Consider the following 19,807-nt stretch of genomic DNA (forward strand, 5'->3'; position numbering starts at 1 on the left):
CCTTTGATAGAGGCCCAACCCTCTGGGCCATGTTCATGTGGGGCTTTGAAGAAGCTCTGAGGCAGAAAAATCGAGAAGTTCAGTGAGTAGGATTGCTGTTGCATTAAGTCCATTGTAGCTACAAGCTGAGGTTGGAGAGTGTGAACACAGCTGCTGCAATTCTTCGCATTCAAAAGAAAAAGAAAACAGATTTTCAGTGGTGTATAAAAATACCTATAGTTCAAGACATAAAAGATGTGAAGAAATTTGGCAATGAAGGGAGAAAAAAAATAGAACACATTTTCCCTCAGGTCTTCCTAGCAACCAATTCGAGGAGGGAAACTCATCAGTTATACAATTCACAGTGTCCATGAGTCAAGGAAATCTCAGGCAAAGTTAGCCTTCCTCCATGGTCCTTGGAGGAAAGGCAGGACACACAAAGGTGATGCTGACACTCCAACGGTGAATGCAGTGGCCGATCTTCTCTCTGTATAGTCTAATGGATGAAGAGTCTACCCTCAAAACAACAAAGAGCATAATATTCAGGAACACATTGTTTAGAAAGGATTCTTTCAATTAAATGACAGGAACCCAGCTTAAAATTAACCTTAGCGGCTAGTGGCATTTGTTGGGTTGTGAACTTCGAAAGTCATGGAGTGGACTGACTTCAGGCAAACCTGGATCCAGGCAGTCACCTTTTCATCATAACTCACTCTCTGTCTATCAGTTCCTTGGTCCTACTTTCCTCAGCATGGCTTCATTTTCCAGATGTTCTCTTTCTGTGAATGGCAAGATAGTCCTTGGTGGTTCCAGGCTTACATGGCCTTCGAGAAGCTCACTCTCCCAGCATCCATATATGAAATCTCATTAAAGGATTCCGATTGACCCTGCTTGAGGCCCAGGTGGACCCCTTGAACATTTAATGACCATAAGAGGGATATGATCAGCCTGGCCTGACCGTGTGCCCACCTCTGCAGCCAGAAGACAGGCAGGTTTCTGTGATCCACAGACCCTTCCATCACAGTCATGCAGGATGGCAAAAAGAAAGCTGAACAGGCCAATGCAGCAAATCCACCGTACCCACGATAACATCTCAGAGTCCAGGTTGACCTCAATATTCTAGGGGAAGAGTGACATGATATGGTTCTCACCACACATCATGACGGGGGATGATTTTTGAAATGGTCCAGGTGATAAAATAACAAACCTCCTGCTTGCTTATGAAAATGGATGAAATCCCCATCTAGTAAGAAGAGGGGTATAGCTGAACCATTGATGCCCCATACATAGCCCCTTGGTGTTACCATTCCCATCCTTGTTGACAGTCTTGCAATTATTCTGAGGGCTATCTCTCACCACAGGATTGTGTTTGACTTGTTCATGGACAGTGTAGGTAGTTAATGTCCCCAGGAACATAAATCAACAAATTGGGAGTTGAAAGATAAATGCCCCATCTCAACGACACCAAAGCATGGTCTACACTGTCTCCCGGAAGACCCTAGTGGATTGAGCCACAGTTGATTATAGCTGTAATCAATGCTTCCTACATTGGCTTCCTTCCCTTCTCTCTCACCTGCTCACCCCAAACTGGTGCTTCCTGGGATCGCCTCTTATATAAACTACTTGTATTAAAATCCTTTTTTCCGGATCTGCTTCCAGAGGAACCCAGTATCAGCATGAGTACTCTTATTTATTTCCCTCATTGCCAGGATCATTAATTTCTCTCCCCCACCCACTCCCAGTTCTCCAAGATTAACAAAATACACACTCTGATTTGGCGGCTTTGTGTTGTCTGTTTAGAGATGAACTAGGTCACCCAAAGGTAGGAAGAAGTCAAGATGATCCTTCTTAGATTTGGAAATGGCCGGCAGGAGCAGATTCCTGAAAGAGGGAAAGATGGACTGCCTTTAGCAAACATACCTCCCATTACAGCTCGAGGTCTTTTTCTGCTCCATGTCCAATTATAGCAGCAAGACTTATTGCTCAGCTTTAAACTGCTATCGGTTATTTTAGAGACAGCACAGCCAAAGAAAGAGTGGAAGCCAGCCCTCAGCAAAGGTTTGCAACCTGGATTCCCAGCCAACAGACCACATCAACACTCTGTTCCTGAAGGCACAGGGAACGGAGGGTTTGTAATAATTTCCAATGGAGTCCAGACAGGTTACATTACGAGAATGAAGATAACTCCCCTGCCTGAAATATATGGATTTATTTGGAGGCATACCTCTGTCTGGTTGAAGTAGGACCTTCATTTAAATGTAAATGTGGGTTTTCAATGTGTTCCTAGAGAAAGGAAAATACTGAAGCTGCTGACATCCAGGACCTGGGGGAAGGTGCTCAGGGTGGCTTCTGTGAACTCAGGGGGAGAAGGGGCACTAGGGGCAAGAGGTGGAAAAGATAAATAAAATGGAAATGCAAAAGGAGCAGATAAACCGAGGACTGGACAACAAGATGAGTTACTATGGGACAGAGAGGCTGCAGGAGCCTAAGGGGAGTTCCCAGGCTGACTAGAACAGCATTGTCTGGTAGAATGTCCTGTGATGACAATGTTCTCAGTGTTGTTCTGCTCACAAGTGGCTGTGGAGCACTTAAAATGTGTTCCTGATGAACTGAAGTTTTAATGTTAATTAATTATAATTAATTTAAATCTGAACAACCATAGATGCCTAGAGGCCATATTGGACAGCAGAGGACTAGAAGCTTATAGTTTAGGGAGGGCTTGAAAACAGATTGTTGTCCACTCTGAGATAATAGGCCTGGTGATTCTCCATGTAGCTGGAAGGGGGCAGATCAGAATTACTTGGAAGGCATTTTCAAACAGCACATTTGCACTGTTACTCTGGTAAGTACCACCTCCCACCACAGGAGGAAGGGCCCTGCACAATTCTGTGGTGAGCTACCATTATCTAAGACAGTGGGTGTCCCTCAAGGTATGAGAGCAGGAAAAAAAAAAAAAAAAGGTTGAGAACTCCTAGCCTACTGGGCCAGAAAAATGGAAGTTTCCCTACCCTTATCTGTCCCCCAGGGACTGGGAAGAAGTTATCTTATTTAGAGCTGATCTTGGTCTGCAGGATTCTTAATGATCAATTTCAGTTTTCTGTAATCTTTAAGACAGATGTGAAGCTGTATGTATTCATCCTGTTTACATTGAAGGCCTACTGCGTGCTTAGCTCTGTGTTAGGCACATGGCTTATCATGGAAGGGGTGGGGAGGTAGGGAGGCTAGCCATCTGGCTCCAGCCACACATTCATGAAGATCCTCAAAATGACACTTATGATTTAATCTTATTTATAAATCCAGGAATTCTTCTGGGAATGTACTATCGATTTCATTTTTATTTCCATGAGTTAACATAATCTGGTGAATATAAACACTGAGATTTTATCAAAATATCTGTGAACCCCAACTGGACATTTCTTCTCATCTTGGCCAGACTTGGGTGATCTTGGGTGGGCTCACTCATACACCTGTGGTCAGCTGGTGGGTAGCCTGGGGCAGACTTTGCTCATCTTGGCTGTGCTCCCTTATATGTCTGGTACCTATGTTGGGACAACTGGGTTGACTCTGCCCCATGTTGTCTCTCATCATCCAGTTGGCTAGCCTGCACTTGTTCCCATGGCAGAAGCCAGGGGCCCCAGGGCGCAAGCAGAAGCACACAAGGTCTCTTGAGGTCTAGGCTTGAAACTCTCACATATTACTTCTGCTACGTTGTATTAGTCAAAGAAAGTCATGTGGCCAGCTCAGGTTTTAGGAGTGGGGGAATAATTCCACTTCTTGATTGGAAAAGCAGCTAAGTCACACTGGAGAGGGGCGTGGATATGAAGAGGGGAATAATTGTGGACTTTCTATGCAACAGTTTATACATAAGGCTCAGCGGAGCTCATTCAAATGGGAGTTGAAGGTGATCTAGGGGAGTGGTAATATTTGAAGTTTTCATAAGAAATTTGCATTCAGAAGAGAGACAGATACCTTTGTGCAGAAATGTACATCTTAGCTGGGAAGGAAAGCAAGCACATGTGACAAACACATTGCCATTGACCCTACCCTCATCAAGAGAGCACACATGGGAGGTTTTCTTGATAGAAGGGAGGGTTTAAGCTAATCCAGCCTTGCATTTCTTCCTGTCTCCTTTTTGAGCACCGGTACAAATTTAGATTTTTGCAAGACAGCTGGCTATGGTTTAGATTTTCCTAGACAACTTTGGAATAGAAAGAAATTGATAATATATTTGGAAACTACAGTCTCCTAAAGTCCTAGAGACTTAGCTTTTGTTAATTTCTTCTTGTTTTAATGATTTTCTGGTTGCTCCCATTCGCATCATTATATCTATGTGTTTTTGTTTTATTAAATTTTCAGTGCATCGGTGCTCCTTTTTTGTGTATTGATAGGATATACATAAATAAATTAAAATAATATTAAGAAAGTTGAGTAGGTATGGTAGAGTAAGGTAATGGTGGTGACAAAGTTGAAAAGAAGGGCTTATGTTTAATTCAATTAGAAATAGAGAGCTGGGTGTGCTCAATAGAAGTGACCTACAGTCAGTGTCTTTGATACTTGGCACACTGTAGCCCTCTGTGACCTCCAGTTGCCTTCTCCAGCTGCGGAGTGACAATCCCTTGCTCAGTTGGCTCACAGGCACTGTCTCTTCAATTTCTTACAGAGAAAGCATCTCTAAAGTGAGGAGTTCTCCTTTGAGCGAGGCACCTTAAAGAAACAGAAGGGAATGGCCCTGGCTGATCTCTGAGTTTTGAATGACATCAACTCTACCCAGATTACTGGGGAAATAGCAGAACTATTTCCTCAGCAGCTTTTAAGGGAATTTGTTTAGACAGATCCAGGAAATACAATTTGATAACTCGGGATTTATTTCATCCTCCACTGTCAAATTGGAATCTTTCCTAGAGCGAGAAACACAGTCAAGAATTGCAGTGTGAGTTAAAATATATAACTGCGCAGGACGGAATAATTGACTTCATATCTCATTGGCTTTCAGGAGCAGGTGCTCTGATGCTGGAGAAAGAAGAGAACAGAGGGCAGAGGAACCCCTTCTCAGTCCCTCTCACACTGTGTTCGGGATCTGAGCTTACACTGGCTGAGGGAGACTCTCTCTGATACAGCCTACAGAAGCATTTTGTTTTTATATCACTAGACCCTTGCTTTTAGGTGGGACCCATGAACCAACAATAGTAGCATCATCAGGAAGCTTATTAGAAATGCAGACGTTGGACCCCACCTTATACTTGCTGAATCAGAATTCACCTTTTAATGAGATGCTCTGGTGGTGAGCACACACATTAAAGTTTGAGAAGCCCTGGTCTAAAGAAATCTCTTTGATAATTAGAGACAGAGCCTATTCTAGAATGGGTTTGGCATTGACTCGGGTTTGAGGAATGGCACTGCCAGTCACTAGCTCCATAACCTCGAACATCTTTCTTTGTTCTGGACACTGAAGCAGGCAGTAGGATGCCTTAGCAAGTGAAAAATAACCCTTCTATTCAAGGAGCTTATAATCAGGAAGTAAATGGATCACTGGAAGTCATCACAATGAATTTCATGATAAGAGAAAAAGTCAAATGTTATGGGAACACAGATAAAAGGTATGTAGCCCAGTCTTAAGGGCAGAGATGGCTTTCCAGAAATGATATTTAAGCTGAAGCCTGACTGGGGAGCTGTAATTTTTCAGTTAAGGAGTATGATAGGGGGTGGCAAGGGGAGCGATGCACATTTAGCAGTGATTGGAACAGAAGCCGCATTGACAGTTGAACAAATGGGAGGTGAGGAAGTGGAAAGCATTTACAGTCAAGCCTTTTTAAATGTTTGCTCTGAGGATTAGCTAGAGAGAACATGGGTTGTGGAAGGATTATTTTTTTTCACATGGAAGAAATCTGATGAAAAAGAACCAGGTGGAATAGAGAAGAGATCATTGAGGGAGGAGATCCCAGAGATTGGAAGAGGAGAGACCCAGAACCAGGGGTTGGGACTGGTCTCAGGCAGGAGAGGAATTCCTTCCTTTCAACTAGAAGAAGGGAGAAGAAGATGAGAGCAGATGCAGGTGTGTTTGTAACTTCAGTAGCAGGAAGTCAAAGGAGAGTCCCTCTCAGATGCATTCCATCTTCTATAAGTAAGAATATTTGCCAAGACGGAAGAGGTTTGAGGAGAGTAGAAAGAGATTGAAACAGACACTGTGAAAAAGAGAGAAGGGCTGTTTCAGGGCACGCAGAGATCTCTCTGGGTCCCTCTGATGATGGAGAATTTGCTGTGGTACCAGTTTGTATAGTGGAATGGTTTTCTTTAAAAGTGATCTGCAGCATAAGTATAGGCTAAGACCCTAAGACTGATATAAAGGGTTTTTTTTTTTTTTTTCCAGGTGTGTGATGAAAAGACAATGGTACAGGAGTTGAGGATTCTGGCGAGAAAATAACGACCATGGTATGAGAGAAATCAGTCATTCTATTCCCTCCCACATCCCTTCTGGTGGACATATTGGTCTTTATGGGCTGGCTTGGGCCCCCCAGTTGAAATGGTGAATCCCTAACCCTCAGTGTGATTCAGAATGTGACTATATTTAGAGATAGGGCCTTTAAAGAGGTAATTCAGTTAAAATGGGGTCACTAGGGTGGGCCCTAATTTAATATGGTAGATATCCTTATAAGAAGATTAGGACAAACAAACAAACAAAAAGAAGATTAGGATGCAGACAGGGCCACTTGGGTGGCTCAGTCGGTTAAGCGTCTGCCTTCGGCTCAGGTCATGATCCCAGGGTCCTGGGATCGAGCCCCGCATTGGGCTCGCTGCTCAGTGGGGAGCCTGCTTCTCCTGCTCCTCCTGCTTGTGCTTGTTCTCTCTATATATCAAATAAATAAATAAAAATCTTAAAAGAAAATAAGATTAGGACAGACAACACAGACCAAGGGATGACTAAGTTAGGACAAAGCAAGAAAGTGGCCATCTGCAAGCCAAGGAAATAGGCCTCAACCTCATCAGGAACTTCAGGTCCCTGATTTCTCCACTTTCTTGCTGTAAATCATCTCTTCCCTCTCCATCCGGTGTTGGCCTCCCCTGCCAACACTTAGATCTCAGACTTCCAGCCTCCAGAACTGTGAAAATATTAATTTCTGTTTTTTAAGCCACCCAGTCTGTGGTACTTTGTTGTGGTGGCCCAAGCAGACTGATTTGTAGTGAGTATGTGTTGCGGGATGCCTTGGATCATGTGGTCTTATCTCCCTGATTGGGCTGTTGGTGGGAGGTAGAGGGGGGCACCTGACCCAGTTGATGCCTGGCTGCAGGCCTACCATCAAGCCATGGCATGTGGGCTGAGTCATCAGAACCTCTACTTTGTACGTGCACCCCAATGTTTATAGCAGCAATGTCCACAATAGCCAAACTACGGAAAGAGCCAAGATGTCCATCAACAGATGAATGGATAAAGAAGATGTGGTGTGTATATATATATATATACAATGGAATATTATGCAGCCATCACAAAAAACCGAAATCTTGCCATTTGCAATGATGTGGATGGAACTAGAGGGTATTGTGCTAAGCAAAATAAGTCAATCAGAGAAAGACAAGTATCATATGATCTCACTGATATGAGGAATTCTTAATCTCAGGAAACAAACTGAGGGTTGCTGGAGTGGTGGGGGTGGGAGGGATGGGGTAGCTGTGTGATAGACACTGGGGAGGGTATGTGCTATGGTGAGTGCTGTGAATTGTGTAAGACTGATGAATCACAGACCTGTACCTCTGAAACAAATAATAGATTATATGTTTAAAAAGAAGAAGAAGAAGAAGAAGAAGAAGAAGAAGATAGTAGCAGGGGAAAAATGAAAGGGGGGAAATTGGAGGGGGAGATGAACCATGAAAGACTATGTACTCTGAGAAACAAACTGAGAGTTTTAGAGGGGAGGGGGGAGGAGGGATGGTTTGGCCGTGTGATGGGTATTAAGGAGGGCACGTATTGAATGGAGCACTGGGTGTTACAGGCAAACAATGAATCATGGAACACTACATCAAAAACTAATGATGTGGGGTGCCTGGGTGGCTCAGTCGTTAAGCGTCTGCCTTTGGCTCAGGTCATGATCCCAGGGTCCTGGGATCAAGCCCCACAACAGGCTCCCTGCTCAGCGGGAAACCTGCTTCTCCCTCTCCCACTCACCCTACTTGTGTTCCCTCTCTCACTGTCTCTCTCTCTCTGGCAAATAAATAAATAAAATCTTTAAAAAAAAAAACTAATGATGCAATGTATGGTGAATAACATAACATAATAAAAAAAAAAGAACCCCTACTTTGGGGATTTGATCCGAAAAACATGGACACTGGGAATCCCAATATACGTAGGGCTGGAATGGCCATTTGGGGGCCATGAGCAAGTTAATGAGATGGTAAAAGAAGGTGATCTGCAGAGAGAGGAGAAAACAGTAGGTAGAAAGAAGAAAAAGTGAGAAAACAGTACCTAAGATATGGAGAGAACAGCTCCAACTCCTAAAGACTTCAATCCCCACAGGGCTAGCTTAGTTTCCCATCTTTGGATTCAATAGGACCTCTCCATAACTTCATAATAACCTCTGGAGCAAGTACCCACTCCTCAGCTGATGGAGAGGGAAGAGATGATTTACAGCAAAAAAGTGGAGAAATCAGGGACCTGAAGTTCCTGATGAGGTTGAGGAACAGGAGGAATGGGGTAACTGAGTGATAAGTCTTTCTATCAAATCTGCCAGCTCTGAACATCTGTTAATGCATGTTGGCCCATGTGCTATTCCTTACAAAGGTAGCATTTTTTTATGGGACAAATCTTTTATTCCAAAAGAGGCAAATCAGAGAGATATTTTGGAATAAAGAAGTCTCTGGTCTCGAAATCAGGCCAAGTAGACCACTGTCCTTCCTTTTTTTATAGATGTAGCATTCATCTTGTCTGCACTTCCTGGGACCAATAAGCCACTTTCTAGGGAATCTCTCTGGGTCTCTGGGTCCTCTCAGTAACCACAGAGAGATTGCCATCCTGCACAGGTGTTGCTTACATGGAAAGGGCTGCAGCATTACCAGGGAGAAACCCAGCAGTATGGCTCTTATCAAATGCATAGGGGGGCATGGTGGTTGGTTCATACCCTCTAGTCGGGGTCTTGGGGTGATGTGCCATCCCCAGACCCTTGACACTGGTGCCTGTGTCAGTTTCTCTCATGCATTAACACCTTGTGCTTTATGTTTTATAGCTAGTTAAATACAACCTTGTCAGGTAACCAGATTGCAAGCTCCTTGAAGACAAGACATCTCTCACTGTCGCTGTGGCGCCTTTGGTGAGATCATAGGACTTTGCTTGGAGCATGTGCTCCATAAATATTTGTTGGCATAAAATGGGATACCCCCATTCCCCACCATTGGCCAGAGAATACGGTTGTCTGACTCCTTACTGGGAACACAACAGTTGTCAGGACATCATTCTCTTCTCTTTAGTTTTTTCCCTAGGCTCTGTTCAACGCATTCCTCTCGGGTTTGGAAGAGATAGTGCCACCCGCAATTTGTTTATCTGCTCTGAAACATGAAGGTACTTTGTGGTTATGAGGCAGTAACTTTGCCATTGTTTTTATTGGAAATAGTGACAAGAAGGCAGTGATTAACTCTCATTGCTGCCCCGGGATTTCATGATCAATGGTGTGGCTGCTTTTCCTGTCACTATCAAGTGTTGCTTGGCCTTTCACTGTGGGAATTATGGGAGTAGGAGGGTGAGGAGGGGCACATCCGAGGCTACCTGGATTTATCAATCTGGTTCTCCAGCAGGAAAAGATTCAGGTTGCATGATCAGCGAGAGACTATTTCCCCCGTGGCCCCTGCCATGTTCAGGTGGCTTCTAAATGTCAATATGGGATCTGGGGAAGGTGAAGTGAGCCACAGAGGCATGCCGTAATAGGATGTTGGCTGATTGGTGACACTGAACTTCCGCTTGGGAAAAAGATTAGCTATAGAAAATGCAATTACCTTTGGGTCCCCTAGTTCTGCAAATTTGTATAAAAACTGGGCTGGTTTGTCTTCATGATAGCTATGAAGGAAAGGTTTGCTAGCAAAACAAATAGCTGAAACAAAATTGCAGGTGGCATGTTCAGACATCTTAGGGAATCATTTTTCAAGCCCTTTAGCAAAGACTATATGTAAATCAACAATCAGTTGGAATATTTACTTATTAAAGCAGTTGGTTTTCAACTTTCTTTTGTTTTAGACAGGGAAATTTTTAAAGTCTTAGATGAAGCAGAAGAAAGGGGAGTTCTTTGAGGTGAAGGTGGGCCATGGGACCCTGCAAGCTCAGATGTCCTCTTCCATCTTATCCCTCTTTCACAGCCAGGGCTGGCCCCTCAAGCACCTCTGCAGAGACCCGGGATGCCAGGAAGACCAGTTTAAAAGCCAGCAATTCAAAAGGTAGGACCTACATTTGGAGCTGTTTGATAAGCAGTTAGAGGTACTGTGCATACTTTTCAGAAACAAGATTGTGTCTGAACAAAGCATTCTCTAACCACAGCTTTTCTTTCACCAGAGACTTGTTCTCGTTCAAATTATCTTTTGCTATTAGCCTGAACAATTGTTTGGAGTTCTTCAAATAAAACAGGTACGGAGGAGAGGTGGGGGACAGAATAAGACGCTGGGCTGCAAGTGATTGCGGGTTCTTGGAAGAGCAGCAAAGTGAAGGATGGGGTTGCTTGGATCTATGTCCATGACAGGAAAGGAGGCAGGAAGGGAACAGGGCAGAGTTAAGAGATTTAGAATGATTATTCCCAGGAGCCAACATGAATACATTTTCAAATATACTCGGCCCACTGGGAGTATGGAGCAATGTCACCAGGAAAGGCAGCTTCCAGCATGCGTATGCCATATGCCTCCTGGAGGCTGTCCAGATTATATGGCCCCAGGGCCAGTGACTGAAGCCCAGCAAGGAAGTGCCTGGGGTCAAGGAGCTATAGCTCAGCAATCCCCACGCTTGGATGAGCCCCCTAAGCCAAAGTACCGGACAGCAAAGACCAGGGTCCTTGGTCTGGTTGTTGTGATCCTGATTGACAAATCAGAAGGCCACTGTGAGGGGCAGCCTGACCAGCATTCCCAAGCATCTGTCTGTGGCCAAAGTCCCCAGACCCTCTGAAGACGGCTGACCCTTTCATCCTCACAACATCATGTGGCCGCCATAATTTTCCACTGATCTATCCTGGAAGATTGGTGGATTGAGTGTCCAAGGATGCTTCGGGGTTTGTATTATTCAACTAATTCTCTCTGTGTTGCTGTGTCCACTCGTCAAGAGCAGGGCATATGCTTTATTCCTTCTGTTTTTCCAGGAAACTTTATATTGGATATTCAATATGTGTTTGAGGATGAATGGAAGAGAGGCTGAGAAGTGGGTAGAGACAGCGGTCTTTATGATCCCAGTTTTTAAGCTGTGATCAACCTGTGGGCCACCTTCAGTACGAACTTGCCCAGCTGTCACCTGTACCGGCAGCCCCCATCCACCTCAATCTTTGAGCTCACTCTGCTGCTTTGAACAACTCCTGCCCCCATCACAAAGTAAGGCAGCAGCAAGCTTTCAAGATTCCTTTGCTGCAAAGATGCATCTCTCCATCATTTTCTTTCTAAAAATCAGAAATTTTTAATGTATACCAAAATAGAATAGTATGCTGAAATCTCATGGACCCATTACTCAGACATCAACATTTATCAATATTTTGCTAATCTTGTTTCACCTATATCCACTTTTTTCTAAGGTAGTTCAAAGCAACACACACACACACACACACACACACACACACAAGCACTTTTGCTTTTTAATGTATCCCTAGTATATTATCACCCCCAACCCAGAGTATCTAATAACCTGTCTTTGTTCAAATTTTCCAGAGTCTCTCCAAAAACTTTTACAATTGGTTTGTTTTTAAGTAATCTCTACACCTAATGTGAGGCTCCAACCCACATTCTGGAGATCAAGAGTCGCATGCTCTACTGACTGAGCCAGCCAGGTGCCCCTCGTTTTTCTTAAACTTAGTATCCTTTTCTTGAATCACAGTTTGACCCCACTTGTAAGTTCTTACCACTGGCTTTAGGTATTAGCCCTGAGTCATCGGGAACCACAGAGCACACCCAGCAGATGAACCCTCTGGAGATCAGCAGGTGTTAACAGGGGAGACTATTCCTGAAGTTTCATTTATTGTCCACATTTATTGTTATACCCTACTGTTGATTTTTAAGCTCTCCAACCATGATGAAGTTCTGCTTGGAATGGAATGGTGCATGGCATCGAAACAAGTGCTTGTGTTACACGCTCATTCTCAGAGCCCAAGGGAGTCAGGCATGTTCTTAATAACAAAACAATCATGGTCACAGATGTAAGCTATTGATAGCAATAAACAACTTGTAACTTTGCATGCATCAGTTAACAAAAGTCCCACTAACGTCTAAACAAGCTTGCATAAATTAACAATTACTATCTGCGGTGATACTTTATTACTGTCCTGGAGCTCACAACTATAGTTTTAGGAACTAGATCCAAAAATGTCCTTCATCCTGCAAAGACTTTTGTTGGTGTCTCCAGAAATTCAGGCAGATACTTGAGGACTGTGGTATCTCAAAACATAATGCTTCTGCAACCACAAAGAACAAGGCAAATGTGAGATTAACCCAGACTCTGCCAGTATTCTTTCTTTCCTACCTAGGAACCAGGGAGGTCATTTTCATTTGTTAGGGAAAGGTAACCCACCACTCAAATTAAGTGGATGCAGTTCTCACCATCAGGGACCTAGAGTCCACATGTAGCCTCAAATAGTCTATTGTGCAAATGTGTCTTATGGAGACATGATCCATTTTCAAGGAGATGGGATCCCTCCTCTGGGTGAACTTTTGAGTTCTATGAAGATTTCCTTGGGAATCTGGAGCCACCAGGGGAATGGGTCTGTCAGGTACTGGAAGGAAATATTTGCCAATCACACCCAGGTTAGATTATCTCCGCAGAAGAAACTAGTGGTGTTTGTTGTACTCATAGAGTCCTACCTAATTTGGACCTTGAACTTTGCTTTGGTCGAGCGCATTCTCGGGCCTGCACTGGGAGGTTGAATCCAGAGCAGACTTCTGGAGGAGAGCCACACTATCACAATCAGCTGATGAATCCCCAAGCGGGTTTTCAGGGCCCTCCTCCAGGACCGGAGGCAAGTTATCTTTGTGTCTCTGTTTTTCCACCATCACAGGGGAAACAGCAGCCTACTTCGGAGGGAAAAAAATGATTGGAAAAGCAAAGTGACAGTGTTTACTAACACATTACTCATAATTCCGTGAGCCTGGGGCTCCCGTCCGCCGTGGAGAAAAGTTTGATTTACCTTGCCATGATAGGAAAACACTCACCCCCATGACTTCACCGGCTCCCCACCTTGCAGACCACATCAAACTGTGCTGGTGGGAAGTGGCAAGGGAAGGCGGCTGTGCACAGGGAACACATGTCTTTGTGAGAGAGGGAGGCTGTCCTGGGCAGTGGCTAACGGGCCTGCTCAGTGGAATTTTTCTCCCTTTTTAACCAGACTGAGCCTTGCTCCCTTCTGGCAGGCAGACAGGCCTACTCTTCCAAGTACACAGGGAAGTTCTGTTTTGACAAGCACACACATTCTTTTTCAGAAAGCCACAGAGGCGAACGCCTTTGTTGCAGACAGACCAACTCCCTTCCAGTGCAGGAGGTGAAACCCTGTCATGAGCCACATAATGGGAGCAGCCGTGGCACTGGCCGACTCAGTCCCCGAAAAGTACATAACTTCCATTATGTGGCTTCCACATACGGAATGTACTTCCCCTCTCGAATCCAAACGCTGGCAGGGCTCTTTGTCCGGCACTGGGACTGGCAGGGAGCAGGGGCTGGCAGGAGTCATGAGGCATTTTTCTGTGGGCTTTGGTTTCCTGGCCAGTTGAACTCAGTCCAATTATTGTCCCAAGGTTCTGCCAGATAAAACAAGGAGAGAGCTTTTCTAGATGCCTGGTGACTATAAGATGGAGGAGGGAAGGCGAGCGCTGAATGGGGGGTGAGGCGTCCAAGTTCCAGCAAAGGCCGTGGCTCAGGAGACCCCTCCCCAGGCAAGGGCTCTGACTCTGCCCTCTGGAATGTGCGGTGGCCTCCAGAGACCTTGCCCGTCAGGCGAATGCCTGGTACTCTGGCCTTTCTCACCCTGGCATGGGGCTCCAATCTGAGCACCCTTTGTGACACAAAATCAAATTCCCTGGAACAGGGGGTTAGCATTTTCAGCAAACTAATCCCATTGATGATATTTAGTATTCTGAGCAGAGTGGGCCATACCCACAAGCAGTCTAGAAAGTTGCTACCTTGAGATGGCATCACGAAGGCTGTAAGACGGGCGCCTGGGTGGCTCAGACAGTTGAGTGGCTGCCTTGGGCTCAGGTCATCCTGGGATGGAGCCCTGCATCAGGCTCCCCGTTCAGCGGGGAGTCTGCTTCTCCCTCTGCCCCTCCCCCCACTCATTCTCTCTCTCTCTCTCTCTCTAATAAATAAATAAATAATCTTTAAAAAAAATGCTGTAAGATACTGTCTGCTTCCAAAGCACCTCCCTGACCTGCCCCCTCACTGTGCTTGAACTTCCTACAGTTGGAGGCACTAATTGGGAGTCACTAAAGGATCACCTCCAGAAAGTTCTATTTAAAATGCACATATTAAAAAATAAAATAAAATGCACATATTAAATTAATCATGCCCTAATTAAAATGCAAATTATAAAATATATGTAGGCTTACCTCTCCTGGGGTTCTAGTGGCTACTCCCCATCTCTCCTTCCTAAGGAATGGCTGCATCTTTTTGACACGGGAGGCTAAGGATGAGTGTCTGCTCTGGGATCTCCTCTTCTCCTATTGTCCAGTTCCATATTCATCTCACTTCCTTCAACAGTCCATGAAGAGCTTCCTTCCACATTGGTCTAAACAAACCCACATCGGATTGACCATTTTCTAGTGTCTCGGCTGAGGTGCTAAATGCAGAAGTTGTTCAATATCCAGTATTCAAAGTAGAGAGACCTTCCATCTTGGTTACAATTCAGCAACTCTATTTCTGCTGCTCTGTTATTTTGGCACCTCTGTGCAATTGCATAGATCTGTGAAATGCTGAAAACTCAGGAGGAGCTCATGTCCCCTGAAATATAAGGACTCTGTGATATTGCATCCTGCAAAATGTCTTTGAAGGCCTCTTATCAAGTGCCTGTGCTCAGCCCTGCAGAGGTGGGGAGGTGCAAGAGGGTGGGACCTCCTTGATGATGGGCAGGACAAGAGATGTCATCCAGGCTGCTCGTTGCCAAACAGATTCTGATAACCCAAGACCCTTTACCCTGTGGTCACTTCAGGTCTCCTGATATCAAATGCCCATCTGACTCTGGCACTTGTCCTCTGACCACAAAGTATGCCTTTGCCAATGCTTGATGTTTAATTATTTCAATTTAATTAAGTCTAGGTCACATATTGTCTTGCTTTCTCCCAGTTTTTTCAAACCCAACCTGAAGAGGATTGGAGACCCAGGGCTTAGGATCAAGGCGGGGAGGAAAATCCAGGCTTCAAAGCTATTCTTACTGCTAGATAAATGCGTAAATAAATAAATAAAACACTCCATATTGGAAAGCTTTGCATTTTCTATTGATTTCTGCCTTTATTTTTTTTAAATGAAGAATGGGTAGGGAAGGGAGAACAATGAGGGGCAGCAGAGGAAAGGGACAAGAAGGAAAGCAGTGCCAGGTTAGACCAGAGCTGCTGGAACTTAGGGTCTGGCAGGAGCAGAGCTGGGTGTCTCCCGCATTGGCCAGAGTGTAGCCAACCCTTCTGAGCCCTGGTGGACCACACTGGCAGCTCCAGCCAGTTTCACCCCTGAGGCCAGGCCAAAGATGCCCTCAGGGACTGACCAAGTTCAAGGTGAAGCTCCTTAGCATGGTCACAAGTCCCAAAGGCAGGAGCAGGGACCAAAATGGCAGATAGAGACGAGGGAGTAGAAATAAGACAAGAAGGATCCTGGCAATGGACATTCTGGGCAGATTCTGGGAAGCTTCTCTTTATCATTTGTTAGCTAGCATATAGATGGTAAGATGTTGGAACAGACAGTTGGGTTAGAGGAAGGGAAAAAACAACCATATTCTCTTAGAGCTGTACACAGACGAGGGTTTCGGGTAATGCTTTTTGAATGAATTAATATTGAAGACTAATATTTTTAGCCCTTTGCAGCTTTAGGTGTGTGTACGCCACTGTCTTCTGCAGCCCTAACATGATGACTTGGCCCAGACCCATCCCCGAGCCAGATAAAGATAGTGGTTGTGAATGTGACAGGAAATCACCCACTGGCCCACATGCTACATCTGGGGTGCCCATGGTGGGGGCTGAAGGGCTATTCCCCTAACCAGGCTCTGTCTTGCTCCTCCTCTGCCTTGTTTCCAGACCTCACTCATTTATTCAGTAAATGATTATGAAACAATTACTCTATGCCTTGTACCATGCTAGGCATGAGCTACACAGTGGTGAACAAGACAGAGTTGGTCTCTATCCTCATAGACCTTAGAGTCTGGTGGAGATTTCAGATAGTAAGGAGGCAAACAAACATAATCTATACCTACATATTCACATGTATTCATGGAAGACTACAATGGCACTGCTCTGTTTTTATTACAATCATTTGGTTACATTCATCTGAGGCTGTATATGCTTAAATCCATGGATTCAAATTCAAAGATGTGGAGAGACCCTCACTATCAGGAACTGATCACAAAGTGACACATCCCTGGATTTGTTCCACTCCAATCTCGCTTTCATCTCCCTGTACAGCATTATTCATATAAAGAAACAAACAAACAAATAAAAGGGCACTTCAGGAAAGTATGCCCAAATCCCATAGTTTCCCACCTCCCCAAAGTTAACTCATTCCTTGGGTCAAATGCCTCTTTCTTATGTTTCATAATTCCTTACTTTTGTATCAGTTATCCATGGTCATGATAAGGCTGCATAACAGACAGTCTCAAAATCCAAAATAATAAGCTTCTATTTAGTTTATGGGTCTATATGCTGGCAATTTAGGTTGAATTGGCCAAGCAGCTCTGGTCTCAGAACTCACTCACATATCTGGTAATTGTCTGACTACAGGCCATCTTGGCTGGAATGACTGATGATTCAGCTCTGCTCCCATGTTTGGGTCCCATTCTCATGCAGGCTAGCTGGGGCATGTTGTCATGGTGGTGACAGAAGACAAGAACAAAAATGCAAATGGAAACATGTAAGTGCTCTTTCAAGCATCTGCTTGTGTCTCTCTCATCTACTAACATCCCTTTGGATAAAGCAAGTCCACATGGTGGATGCAGAGAGAGTAGGAGGTCATCAGAAGGGGTGAAGAACTGAGGTCATTGATGTGATCACTCTACCACATCTACCATCTTTTTTTGCTTTCTGGGTGAATTAAGAGAGCTCATCAATGATTAAGAAGTTTGCTTGATTTAATATTAGAGCATCACTGACAATTTTTGTCTTTATATTTTTAAAATGTAAAACAATAAAATTTACCTTTTTGGTGTATATAATTCTATGATTTTTAATGCTTGCAGACTTGTATAATGACAAATGAGATACAGAACAGTTCCATCACCTCCCAGAATTTCCTCAGGTCACTGATATTTTGAGAGCTCATGTCTGGATTCAACTTCTCAAACAAAACTGGTGGATTTGTATGAAGAAAGTTAAAGCTTTAGCAATACCTCTTGGGTATTCTGTAGCTAAAACTTGAGGTGTCACTAAGGAAAATAAATTAGTCAAAAGAGTCAGCCATCAGATGGAATGCCTTGTGAAGACCTTGGTAATAAGAAATTTAAAAAGCTTCAAGCCAGAGGTATCTGAACTTGAAGAGACTCATACCTCACCGTTATACAAAAAACTAAATCCCTGAGGGGTTTGAGTGCATTTTCAAAGTGGGGAGACAGCGGGGAAAGAGAGAGAGAGAGAACAAGAACCCACACCTCTTGCTTAGTCTAGTGTTCTTTCTCTTGCTCAAAGCTTCTCTCGTTTGCCTCTCACCTCCACTGTAAGATTCATCTCTGCCCTTTGACTTCATTTTCCTGCCAACTCTGGCCCAGTGAGAATGGACTGGTCTGTCAGTGCTCCATTGTCTTAATTCTTCTTGTAGAAGCTGAAGGCATTGTTTTTCTCCATGAGAGCCTATTTGGTGCTAACCGATTTGAGGTGCCTCCCCTAGGGTTGCAGAGGGAGCAAGGTTTTAGTTCCTGGAAAATTTAATACACAGTTTGATCTTTACTACTCTGCTGGACCCCTGAGTTCCCTTTCCTTATCTCATAGCTCTCTCAGCTGCCAGGGAATTTGATCTGGAGTTGTCTTATCAGTCCTAGGGCAACAAGCAGGTGATGAATGAGGGGCTGGGGAGGCAGCTGTCTCTTCTTCGAGGCCACTGACATTTTTGAAAAGGACCGTGTGCATTGGTGGTTGCTGGAAATGGAGGTAAAACTCACTCCCACGCTTCTTAGTCTAAGGTCTGTAGTATTCTTTTGTCTCTTCGCCCTCCAACTAATTTAGAGGTGACTCTTTCTTCTTAAGGGTTCTTGGCATTCATGGGGCTTTGCAGTGGCCTGGTCATTGTGGCTCTCTTTCCAGAGGACAGAATTTCCCTGGCATGACCTTGATTGATCTTAAAACACTAGCTCGCACTTACAGATAATGTTCAGAGTCTCGAACTGAGTGTGAAATGGTGCAGCAGGTGGATTATTCAACCTTCCCGAAGAGAAGCCCAGCTGGTACCATGATGGTGTGGCCCCAGGGAACCCGGCTAGGTGTTGAGCTTCAGATGTGAGATTGAAGAATCAAGGAGAAGCTAGTGAGTCATGGCATCTGACCCACTTAAACCCGTTATGCTCTTTTCAAGAATCTGATATGTCCTTTGAGAGGAACCGCCTGTGAGTTGTACCTCTTCTGCCCTTTATTTCTGCTGGAATAAAAATGTAAGCAGGGAGGATGGACATCCAGACCCAGCTGGACAAAGCCCTTATGAAGAAGGGCTTTTTATAGGCCACTGTTGCAGCCATGTCCTAAATAGAAATGTACCCAGCCCGCCTCGCTGACAACTCAGCATTCCTGTGCCTTGGGGGTATGATGTCACAAAACAAGTCAACCATCATTTAGGGGAGTCATTTCAAGGTTTCCCATCTCTGCTCTCCAGCTCATTTTCCCTCTGCTCCTGTCACCAGGATGTCACCACCCAAATTAGTGAAAGGCCCCAACCCAAGCAAGCATCAACTGGATTGTCAGCCCAGTGAATGGCCCACTCTGGGGACCTGCTGTTATAGCCCTGCCTCAGCTGTCACCTTCCTGTGGCCTTTCCACTTTTCCTCAGCATGAAGAGCTGCCAAAAACAGCAGTCAGCTTCTCCCTGAGGAAGAAGAAGCTGTGTGCAAGGTCAGGTAAACACAGGGCCTAAGAAAGCTTTCCCCTCCCCCACCCCACTTACACTGTGTCTTATCCTCACTCCAAGCTAAGGACCTCTAAATCCAGCCACAATACTAACCCTGGAATGGCAGGAAAATGTTCAACCCAGAAACTATATCCTCTGCCGTGCCACAGCCAGCACCAGCGAAGGACATGAAGTTAAATCGAAATGGAATTTGAATGACAAAGTGACATGATGTCCATCTCCCTAATGATGGGACAAGTTGGTCTTCCATCACTGGCAAGGCGAAACTGCAAGGCCCAGATCTGTGTGTAAAGGCTATTTTGCATGGTTTTAAGTCACCAGCTCAGCTCAATATCTAAAACAAAGAGAATGAATTATGGAACAGGACGAAGGGAG

At 44.6% G+C, this 19,807-nt stretch overlaps 2 long non-coding RNA genes across 2 annotated transcripts; both read left to right on the forward strand.

The window, feature by feature from the left end:
* Positions 1 to 6,172: 6,172 nt before the first annotated feature.
* Positions 6,173 to 9,517, forward strand: LOC144379979 (uncharacterized). The gene is made up of 3 exons (XR_013443596.1): positions 6,173 to 6,408; positions 9,192 to 9,275; positions 9,433 to 9,517. It is a non-coding gene; the product is annotated as an uncharacterized LOC144379979 (long non-coding RNA).
* An 809-nt stretch (positions 9,518 to 10,326) lies between these two features.
* Positions 10,327 to 11,636, forward strand: LOC118555099 (uncharacterized). The gene is made up of 3 exons (XR_004926795.2): positions 10,327 to 10,389; positions 10,505 to 10,576; positions 11,295 to 11,636. It is a non-coding gene; the product is annotated as an uncharacterized LOC118555099 (long non-coding RNA).
* The last annotated feature ends 8,171 nt before the right edge of the window (positions 11,637 to 19,807 follow it).

The sequence above is a fragment of the Halichoerus grypus genome, chromosome 1, assembly GCF_964656455.1.
Source record: "Halichoerus grypus chromosome 1, mHalGry1.hap1.1, whole genome shotgun sequence".
NCBI lineage: Eukaryota > Metazoa > Chordata > Mammalia > Carnivora > Phocidae > Halichoerus > Halichoerus grypus.